The 12,050-nt window shown below is 33.8% G+C and overlaps 1 protein-coding gene and 1 pseudogene across 15 annotated transcripts in view; one reads left to right on the forward strand and one right to left on the reverse strand.

Annotated features, from left to right (window-relative positions):
- LOC145259755 (bromodomain adjacent to zinc finger domain protein 2B-like) overlaps positions 1-12,050 on the reverse strand; it is a 401,536-nt gene that overhangs the window by 362,775 nt on the left and 26,711 nt on the right. The gene's annotated exons all lie outside the window — the stretch shown is intronic.
- Positions 990-1,210, forward strand: LOC145260124 (U2 spliceosomal RNA; annotated as a pseudogene).

Below are 12,050 nucleotides of genomic sequence, written 5' to 3' on the forward strand. Positions count from 1 at the left end.
TTATCATTATTTTAAAAATTTGATGAACAACATTATCATTATTTTAAAAATTTGATGAACAACATTATCATTATTTTAAAAATTTGATGAACAACATTATCATTATTTAAAAATTTGATGAACAACATTATCATTATTTTAAAAATTTGATGAACAACATTATCATTATTTTAAAAATTTGATGAACAACATTATCATTATTTTAAAAATTTGATGAACAACATTATCATTATTTTAAAAATTTGATGAACAACATTATCATTATTTTAAAAATTTGATGAACAACATTATCATTATTTTAAAAATTTGATGAACAACATTATCATTATTTTAAAAATTTGATGAACAACATTATCATTATTTTAAAAATTTGATGAACAACATTATCATTATTTTAAAAATTTGATGAACAACATTATCATTATTTTAAAAATTTGATGAACAACATTATCATTATTTTTAAAAATTTGATGGAACAACATTATCATTATTTAAAAATTTGATGAACAACATTATCATTATTTTAAAAATTTGATGAACAACATTATCATTATTTAAAAATTTGATGAACAACATTATCATTATTTTAAAAATTTGATGAACAACATTATCATTATTTTAAAAATTTGATGAACAACATTATCATTATTTTAAAAATTTGATGAACAACATTATCATTATTTTAAAAATTTGATGAACAACATTATCATTATTTTAAAAATTTGATGAACAACATTATCATTATTTTAAAAATTTGATGAACAACATTATCATTATTTAAAAATTTGATGAACAACATTATCATTATTTAAAAATTTGATGAACAACATTATCATTATTTAAAAATTTGATGAACAACATTATCATTATTTAAAAAAAAAAAATGTTGTGAATTAGTCCACCAGGCAAATTATTCGGTGTAATATATAATAATAGGGGCTACTATTTGGGACTATGTTTAGGGAAAATGAACAAGACGTTGGTTTACATTACATTTTTGGCCTTTTGGTCAAGATCAAAGTGTAGTATCTGTTCTTCAGATGCTGCACTTCTATTTCTTGTTCTCTTTCAGTGGAGGAGAAATCCTTCACGACTGAGACAATTTTTATTTTTGTATCTTTTCTCCACGTTAAAAAACGACCCTGGTGTCTAACTCTGTCCCGTGGGGAGGCATAGTAAATAGGTACATTACATTTAAACTTTTTCATATCATTGAAGTTAGGAAAACAGGTAGTAGAAAGAAAATTTCAAAGTCTAACTGTTCGAGGGAAGAAACTATTAGAGTAGAAAGCTTTCTTGCATTTAAGGACCTCAACAGTGAAGGGGTGAGATTTTGTTGCTAAGCAGGTTTGTGACGGATATGTACGTCAAAGGGGCACAAGTTTTAAGAGTTCATCAGAACACATTCTATTGAAATATTTGTAAAACAAGCACAGAGATGCAACACTGCGGCAATGGGGCAGGGGTTGAAGCTTAGTTGACAGTGGGACCAATTAGATTGGAGACTCATTTTTGGATCCTATCCAAGAGGGAGAGTATTTTATGTACAGCATAATCATGTTGACACAACGGTTCTTGTTAGATCACCGAAGTTAAGCAACACTGAGCCTGGTCAGATGGGTGATTAGTTTGGGAATCCCAGGTGCTGTATGTAGGACGTAGACACCTCCCTGCAAGAGTTGCAAAAACCTAACATCGTCATCTCTCTTAATGAGGATATACATGCGACTAGTGAATTTCATACTCCCATGGAACTTCCTCCTTTGGAGGAAACTGGTTAAACCCGCATGGGGTTAGTTGCACTGGGGAGGGGGGGCATTGTGAAAAACTGCTGTTTGACTTAAGGTCCATATGTACGTTCTGTTGAGGCTGTGTCCGTCAGTTGCTGTCAGCTCATTTCAGTTCGTTCAAGCCACGATCTTCTTTCGACTGTTCAAACTGTCATAAAACTCAAGACTGTCGATAAGCCGCTTCAACTGTCGTTAACTCACGACCGTCCATGGAAACTGTTCCTACCATTATTAACTTCTCAAAGTACTCACAAACTAACTCGAGAAACTCAGTAATAAAAAAAAAAAAAATTTAAAAAAAAAAAAAAAAAGTCATTCGAAAAATTGACTAATTTTATTTCTTCATGGTGCCATTGGTGACAGGATAGGAGTGTTAGCTCCTCTGACACACTTTATGATATTAGTAAGCCAAATAAAAACTGTTGATTGGATTAAATATGAAATTCAATGAAATATATTGGAAATTAATTTTTCCTTTTAAGAGCACAAACCAATATTTGCCAAACCTCACTAACTGAACATTTGTAAGTACATTTTTTTTTTTTTTTTTTACAAAGATATTAAAGCTAAAACATAGGAGAAAAACTGGTTCTAGTTTATATCTAAAGGTTGTGGAGAATCATCCATGCCCAAGATATGAACTTTTCTGAACTTTATAAATAGACTGAGATGTACCAACTCTCATCATGTGTGTATACTTCATAGTACGCTATCTTGGAGTTTTTTTTGGGTTTTTTTTTTTACATAGGCATCACCACATTATCAAGGCCAAGAGGCCACTCAAGGATAAGGGTTAAAGAGTGTACAGTAGAAATTGGACAATATAGTAATCATTAGTAATGAAAATTTGATAACTTATATGGAACGGCTCATCAAGAACTTATTTACGTTAGACTTGAACACAACCATATTGTAGTCAGCCAGAAAGCAGGAAAACGGAAGACAATTCCACAGGCGTGCAGTTCTAAGAAAGCTTTGTTCATGGAATCTACGTTTAGGTTTAGGCACAGATAAAGAGTGGGGGGAATTATTGATAGTGTTTACAGCTAGACGAGTGTTTCTTGTGAAAGTTAGGCGAGGGGGGACCATAGACTGAAGCTCAGTCGAACACTTTCCATGTAAATAACGATACATCAGAGACAAACTCGCAACATCTCTTCTGTGAGATAGAGGTTGCAGGGAAGAGAAAAGGACATCTCCTACGAGGCTACGAAGTCTATTTTGAACTCTATCAAGGCAGGATAAGTCCTTTCTAGCAGCTCCTGCCCAGATGTGGCAACAGTATTCCATCCTTGGACGTACCTGGCTCTTATATAGATAGAGAATTGCATCAGCAGCTGCTAGCAGTGGTGTTAAGTGCTACGTGTTTCACATTGCAAATACCTTGTTTTAACCCATCTCTGTGTCCGTGCCTTACTTAGTGACCCTAACCCGACGGGCCACTACAATAAGAGCATCGTTTTTAGTTGTTCTTACAATTACTATTACTTTATTACCTTCAACTGTTCATAGATAGATAGCGAGAGAGAGAGAGAGAGACAGAAAGAGAGAAGTAGAGGGAGGATAATAATGATAAAATTCAAAAAATTTACTAATTTTATTTCTCCGTGGTGTCATTGCTGACAGAAAGAGGACTTAAGACTAGGAGTGTTAACTTCTGCGACACTATGTCATTAGTAAGCCAAATAAAAACTGTTGATACCCATCTCTGTGTCCGTGTCTTCCTTAGTAATCTTTCTAGGCCACAAGGATTACATACTTATTGCAAGAATTGATTTAGCATCTAAGTAGGGGTAATACCATTACAAATAGTAGTAGCAGTAGTATTAGTAATGATAAGACACTAAAAAAAAAAAAAAAATACTTCCCTTTAAGTAGTAGATAAAATGGCTAAAAAACATCAACAAAATCTGCCAAAACGGCCAAAGAAAAAGATTTTTCTAAATTTTAGATATTACTAGCAGGCCGCCCGACGTTGCCCGGTCATAAAATATGCATAAATATATTTTAATTCATACAGAAACTGAGACATGTACATACAATTCTAAACAGTTCATTTCTTGTAAACAGAGAAAATCTTTTTTAAATACTAAAGCTGAGATTGAAACTAAAACCTAAAAACAATGAGTCAAGGACGATAACTATTAGGTCAGCTTGACATGATTTTTAAAAAGTGTTTTTAAACCTACTTATTCTTAAAATGTGAACAGATTTGTGCATGCACAATCATAAAAATTAAAATAAAAAATCATAAAACAGTTCACAAACATAAAATCTGATAATCCCCCTCCCCACATATCAATTTTTCAATCGTGACGCCTTAGCAGCCCTTTTTTTCGGGATGAAAACCCATTAAAAAGTTTTCTACATGTCTGAGTACCCTACATCCCAAATTTCATTACAGCTTCCTTATGTTAAAGTAGGTTTGAAAACATTTTTTAAAGATAGTGTCAAGCTGGTCTAATGGTTATCATACTTGATTCACTGTCTTTAGATTTTGGTTTCAATCTCAGTGCGAGTATTTTTTTTTTTTTTTTTTTTTTTTACTTACAAGAAATGAACTGTTTAGAAAAAACATGTCTCAGTTTCTTGATTTTTTTTTTTTTTTTAAAGCAATTAAACGTTACATTTACTATCTACTGTATTCCTGTTTCTAATAAATAAGAAATCTGCATTAATTAAAATATATTTATGCATATTTTACGACCAGGCAACGCCAAGAGGCCTGTTAGTATTTAATAATTTGCAATCAAAATATCCATAATCTTTGAAAGAAAAAAAAAAAAATTGATCAAAATGTTATTTCTTTTTCAGACTCTTTTCTGGATGTGTGCCATTATTTTTGATCGGATATTAGTACAAGAATAATGTACGCATAACGTGCTGTCTATATACAATCATTAGCAGGCCTTGGCCTTTTGGTCAATATCAAAGTGTAGTATCTGTTCCGGCAGATACTGCAAGTGACTAGCTATGACTAGCTATGACTAGCAAAGACCAGATGTGGGGGCAACCCCACATGCCTGACCTTTAACCAGCTCCCATTTCCCACCTCTCGGGAGCTGGTCCCCTTTTCCCCTTCCCCCTCCCTTCACTCCTCACATTAAAAATCGGCCTTGTGCCTAATTTGCTCGGTGGGGGAGCAAATAAATACCATCTGTTCTTCAGATGCTGCACTTCATTTTCTTGTTCTCTTTCGGTGGAGGAGAAATTCTTCACGACTGAGACAATTTTTATTTTTGTACCTTTTCTCCACGTTAAAAAACGACCCTGGTGTCTAACTCTGTCCTGTGGGGATGCATAGTAAATAGGTACAATCATTAGCAGGCCACTCAGTATTGCCCAATCGTAAAATATGCTTAAATATATCTCAATTCATACAGATTTCGTATTTTATATTATAGAGCAAATTCTCTTTTGATTATTATATTGTACCCGATGTATTAGTAATGAGTTCAAAAGTTGAAAAGAAAAAAAAAAAAAAAAATGACTTTGGGTGTCATCACCTGGAATCGAAACCAGAACAGTCAGCACTCACAACCTTTGTCGTTATTTAACACCTCAGCCACCCTCGTTATCTGCGCTAATATCCAGATGAATAAATTATTAAGTGACTAAGTTAAAAGTGTGTATATACACAGGCTCTGAAGTTAGTTGATTTACTCCAGCCAAGGTCAACTATTTTTTTTTTGTTTTCCATTTTGACGACTTAACTATTTTTACTAAAAACCAAATCGAAAGTGAGATACATGTCCAGATACCTTATACATAAAGTTTCAAATATTCTAAGCGGATTTTGATAGAGTTTTCACACACACACACGGTCACTTTATATATAACATTTCCATGTACTAGAACGTTTGCATTCTAAATTCTACACAATTATGCAGAATGTAGAAACTATGAATAATTAGAATTAAGCGTAACAGTTAAATGAAACCAATTATCTAAGAAAACATAAAAAATTAATTAATGAATGGTTGTTTTTCAAAGGAATATGCAAATTAGTAAACCTTCATGTAATCACTCGTAAATCCATGACTAAGTATATTAAGTTCGTTTTAATAATTTTTAAACGGAAAAAGTAGGCTTTTAATATCAATGTAAAAAAGAAAAAAAAAAAAAAACTCAATTTTGTGTGCTACATTTTTAAAATATGTGTTTTGCCCTCTCGCTTCCAAGAACCAAACTGAACTCTTTTCAAATCTTGTCTCAAAAACCTATGATTTCTACTTTAGTTAACATCTCATTCCCACAACTCAGCCTCCAGCACTGCACATGTCTGTACTCATTAAACTTTTAATATCACTCTTCATAATCTGTGCTCGTTACCAACTGTCCATAACAACGCGTCAGTTAAAAACTCATTTCTAAAATATTCCTATATCCATTTGGCTAAAATTTCTAATACCAGTTAACTAATCACTGACTATCATAAGACCCCATTGTATAACAATGGAAATTTATAGGTCTATATATATATATATAACTAGCGGGTTGCCTGGCATTACAGTCATAAAATATGCATAAATCTTATATTTTAATTCATACAGAAACTGAGACTTGTGCATGCGAGTATTGTTTTTTCTAAAGTTAACTTTTTGTAAGTAAGTAAGTAAAAAAAAAAAAGTACTCGAGCCGAGATTGAAACCAAACCTAAAGACAGCGAGTCAAATACGATAACCATTAGGCCAGGTTGACACGATATTTAAAGTGTTTTCAAACTTACTTATTTCTTAATATAAGGAATTTGTCATGTTTCACGACTGTGCATGCGCAGTCGTGAAACAGTCACCAAACAGATAAAAATCTTATTGCTCCCCCTCCCACACACCTACCAATTTTTCAATTTTGACCCCTTAGCAGGTCTTTTTTTCTGGATGCAAATAGATTAAACCGTTTTCCACATGTCTGAATACCGAATATACCAAATTTCAAGTCTGCAAATCAAAAATTTGTTGAGTATATAGGTTGAGAATTGTTCACACACACACACATTCTCACTTTTATATATAGATAATATACAGCAGAAGTATGTATCCACAAATTAAATGAAGACTTATTTTCATTTATTTAATCCAAATAATACAAAGTTGTGTGGCTCAGGAGGTTTCATCAAAAGTTAAGAAAATGCAGATATTAAACAGTGTTAAACATTGGTTGAATAGACTCGCTAGTTCTGCTCTAATAGGAAAAAGATGAACCGAGTTTGAAAACTATTTTTTTCTAAGCTTGTTTAATTGCATCATTTGATGACATTGCAAGGATGAGGTTTGGTGTCTTAAGAATAGAAGATCAAAGAAAATCTTATTTCAAACTTCTGACAGACTGATCGACAATTATTTCAAACTTCTGACAGACTGATCGACAATTATTTCAAACTTCTGACAGACTGATCGACAATTATTTCAAACTTCTGACAGACTGATCGACAATTATTTCAAACTTCTGACAGACTGATCGACAATTATTTCAGACTTCTGACAGACTGATCGACAATTAAAGACCCTTGAACAGTTACTTGGGTGTCACTGCAATACTGTTTACCTTGTTCGAATTGAGCCGACTTATCTCCTGATCTGCACCACATCGCAAACTATAGTGGACCATGTGGCACTTGTAGTGGTTATCATCCTCGTCAGATGGAGCCATTTTCCTCCTCAGCTCAACCTGCATTTCTAGTTTCGATCTCGAGCTAGGTTGCAAGGTAAAGCTAACCACACCCGATTCCATCACCTACAAGATGGAACTATAGAAGTGTTGCTATAAAGAAAACACTACAGCTTTCAAACTTTTATTGAGAAAAATCAATTCAGGTAAATTGATTAAGTAGTAGAGCTGACATCTATTCAATGTAGCCGCCTTTAGCCTCTGCTTTGATATAGGTCTAGAACTGGAAGCATGCTTTTTTCACACTCACCAGCAGAAGCTGGGCGAATACTCGGCGGCTGGCAGCGATCAGGCTGGCTTTGGTGTTGTGGGAGGTCATGTTGGTGATGTTCTCACCGTATGACCAAACGAAGTAGTCCAACGGATCCAGGTCAGGGGAGGAGGTTGGTCCAGTAAGAGAAGGATACAAAGTCGTAGCACTTCTTCTGAAGCCAAGCCTGAATCTTTTTGGACTTGTGAGCCAGCACCGAGTCCTGCTGCCACCCCCAGGGTCTGCCACCGGCCAACCGATTACACCAGGGGATCACCACATTCTTCAGCACATCCAGATATAGTTTGGCGTTGACTTTCAAGCCGACTTTGAAGATGTGAGGTGGTATGATGTTGGCCTCATTTGAAACCACACAAAACACCATAACCATGGTCGGAAACTTTGTTTTCGTTACCCTGGGCATGTCCCTGTTATTTGTGGCAATACAGCGATGCATTTTGAGGGTGCTGGCAATGGTCCTGTTGTCATAACTTGGATCGGTTGCTTTTGTACAAGTTGAGCGAGTTGTACAGTGCGCATTTCCAATCTCGCTCGTTGAACATTGTGTCACTTTCAGACACGATAGAAAGCTCCTGTCGCTCTTGGGATTTGTACACAACTGGTCAATTAGTAGATGATCTGCAACAAAGAAAAAACCGGTTTTCATCAAATGGAAATGGAATCATGTCATCTTTTCTAAGGTGACAATTTTATCGTTCCACCCTGTACTTGTGGGCCTGATAGTCTTGTCGCCACTCAGGTCTTCAACTGCCCATCGACATGTTTGCATCAGCCATGATGGGAGGGGGAAAAGAAGACCTTACAAATGAGCACCATCAGAGGCATCATTAAAGGACAGACGGCAGGGGGGCATAGTTTACTCTTTGGCAGAGAACAGAACCCAGAATATGATCTTCACAGCAGTAATGCTGCGGAGACAGTTTGTGCAGATCTGCCGCTCTCATAGGCGGGTTGAGACGGAAGAAGATGAACCATGCTGCTCCTATCCGTACGCAGTGGTTATGAGCAAGATCACACAAAATAGTTAACCAATCGCTATTTCAATATCGAAGGCTTACCATCTGTAGCCTTCACAGATCAACGGAGTATGTATGGAGTATTTTTGCCACATTTTGGGTTGGTGCATCTGTTACTAGTCTTTCACGCTTAGACAGGGTTCAATAAGTCCCACACTGTCAGCTAGGCTTCAACCGCTGTCCCATTGCCGAAATGTTGCATCCCTCTGCCTGTTTTACAAGTATTTTAATGGCAACTGCTCCAACAAACTACAAGCCATTGTACTCCTCCAACAAACCTAACAAACAGCAAAATCCCACCCCTACACATTAGAGATCCCCAGATGCCAGAAAGCCTTCTGCTCTAATAGCTTCTTCCCTAGAACTGCTAGACTTTGGAATTCTCTTCTGTATTCTTGCTTCTCTGACTGCACTAACATGCAGCAGTTCAATGTAATGTAAACAGACATCTTGCTGCTCAACTCCCTACATAGTATCCCTGCAAATTATGTCTCAGATAGTAGCCCTCTATAGCAAAGTGGTACTGTGCCTTGTTTGGGGTAAAATGCACTTAAAAATATATAAATTAAACAGAGTTCTAGTTACCCATGGATACACATGCACCACACAAGCAGAAAGGCACAGATGTGCAACAGTTACATGAAAGATTTATTTTTATTTATGTGTAATATCTTGTGTTATGTCAAGTTGTGATTTGGTCAAAAATTTTGAAAAATCCAAATATTTCTGATTTACATTAAATTTGATCAAGGTCAGAGGTCATCAGATCTAAACTTATCTTTAAAGCTCACATTTATTGCATCATTTTCAGATTATTTCTCTCTACATGCAACGCATATCCTCTACCCTTAATGGCCACATTTCACTTCTATACATCACCTTGCATGCTTGATAGACTCTTTCCTTGATAAACAGTGGCAACGCTTTGCTCGATATATATATATATATATATATATATATATATATATACACATTATTTGGGAATATGTTTTTCAATTATATTTAACTTTTTATTTATGCCAATCTTTTAATTTATGAAGCTTGATGTAACTACAGAGCATATAACAAGTAAATGACAAAAATCTATATTCCAAAGGATTGGTGTACATAAAAAGGGAGATATAATTGAAAAAACATTTTACGAAAGTAACTTGTGTGTGTGTGTGTATATATATATATATATATATATATATATATATATATATATATATAAAATGAAAATTACAATTGAATTTACCAAAATGATCCAAGATGGTAAAATTAAAGTAAATTATAAATATTAAAGAATTAATATTTATAAAATTATCTCAGCCAGATATAAAAGCTCGATAAAACCAAATAGGAAATAGAGCTTATAATATGAACAAACAGTTAATGAAATATGCTAAAAAACACTTTAAAATGAGTTAAAAACATATTTAATCTGAAAAGGAAACACTAGATAAATGGATAGTCCTTAATCCGCGGAGTTTCGATACTAGCAAAAGTACTCGTCGTTGACTGGATTCAAAAACAGTCTACAGAAAATGGACTCTGATTTATGAAAGTATGATAGGTTATAAAAAGGAAGGGTTGTAAAGAGATAGCTTCGAATTTGGGGGTATCAAAACCAAAGCAAAATATGATGAAAGTAAAAATAAAATAGATAAACCTCATAATTTATTATACCATACCTGTTTACACTGAAACACTTATCACAATATTCTGTGGATCTATATTAAAAAACCTTGTTAAACTTTGCGACATATTTCCATTCTATGGATGTCAGACGCGAACGAATACCCCATAATTTCATTATACTATATTTCTTCAAACTGAAACATAATTATCAAAGTATACTTACGCAGATAGATATGAAAAGTCTTTATTAAAGTTTGTGCCTATTTCCATTCCATGAAGGTTAGGCGCTAACGCAGATCCCACAATTATATTATACCATCCCAATTTAAGTTAAAACATACTTATCAAAGTATTATTATGTACATCTATATCAAAAACACTTGTAAACGTCTTTTTTTTTTTTTATTTTTAAATTTTTATTTCCATACTTTGTGGACCAGGCGCATACGCAGACCCCACAATTTTAATGAATCATCATTATGCCAGATCAAACATACCAATTCCTGTGTCTCAATACATCTATCATCATATGTGATCAGTTTTCTATAATAGTCAACCATATAGGAGCCTATTCGTGACCAGACACAAACACAGACGTTCAGCTTTATATTATAAGATATATATATATATATTCACACTGAAGAAGATCAAAGTTGGTTGGTTGTTTTTGTTTTACGGCATATCAACCTTTTTCAGGTTATTTAATGCCGAATCTAGTTATTTTGAGGAACGATTTTTAATGGAGTACATATTTTTTTTTAAGTCGGATTCTATTTAACCCATAGTTGGGACCCTAACAGGTACTACCACTCTGGGTCAGAGTGGACCTGGGAGCAATGGCAATTAAAGGGTGGCTCCACACTTCCCAAGGCCCGTAAGCTGAGGCCTCACCATCGGATATAGTTTTAGGTCATATCCAGGACTGAGGAAGACCGAAGGATCGGTCGAAAATTATGTGTTTTGAAGGAAACATTGTTTTTTTTTTTTTTCAAAAGACTTTTTGTATTCTACACGTCAACACATAGGAAATAAATACAGAAAAGATATAAACGTTTATAGATTTTTCGTATTGATTTTTTTTATTTATACATATATATATATATATATATATATATATATATATAACAAAAGTTTATATTCCAAATTTCAAGATGTTGACCATTTTGCCGTTTATTCCTTCAAGTAAATTTACATGCGTAATTCTTGACAGCACCTGTTTCGTATTTAATTATTATATGAATCAATGAATTTATTCCTCCCTTAACTCATCAGAAGAAAAAGCACTCAACTTTAAAAGAAAATAAAGGCATATGAGCATGATTACAAAATCCGAAAATTGGGAGAAAAGTTGCAATTATCATTTTTTTCTTTTCTTTTTTCTCTTTTCTTTCCTTTTATTATGTCATCTTCAGATTTTTTAATCATACGCATATGCTTTTATTTTAAGATTGATAAGTTTTTTTTTTCTTCTGCCGAGTTTAGGGCGAAATAAATTGATTGATAAATGAATGATTTTGTGCTACGAAACAGGTGCTGTCAAGAATTGCGCCTGTAACCTTACTTGAAGGAATAAATGATAAAATGGTCAACATCTTGAAATTTGGAATATAAACTTTTGTCATACATATATATATATATATATATATATATATATATATATATATATATATACACACACACACA

The sequence above is a fragment of the Euprymna scolopes genome, chromosome 35, assembly GCF_053919585.1.
Source record: "Euprymna scolopes isolate OS-2025 chromosome 35, ASM5391958v1, whole genome shotgun sequence".
Lineage (NCBI taxonomy): Eukaryota > Metazoa > Mollusca > Cephalopoda > Sepiida > Sepiolidae > Euprymna > Euprymna scolopes.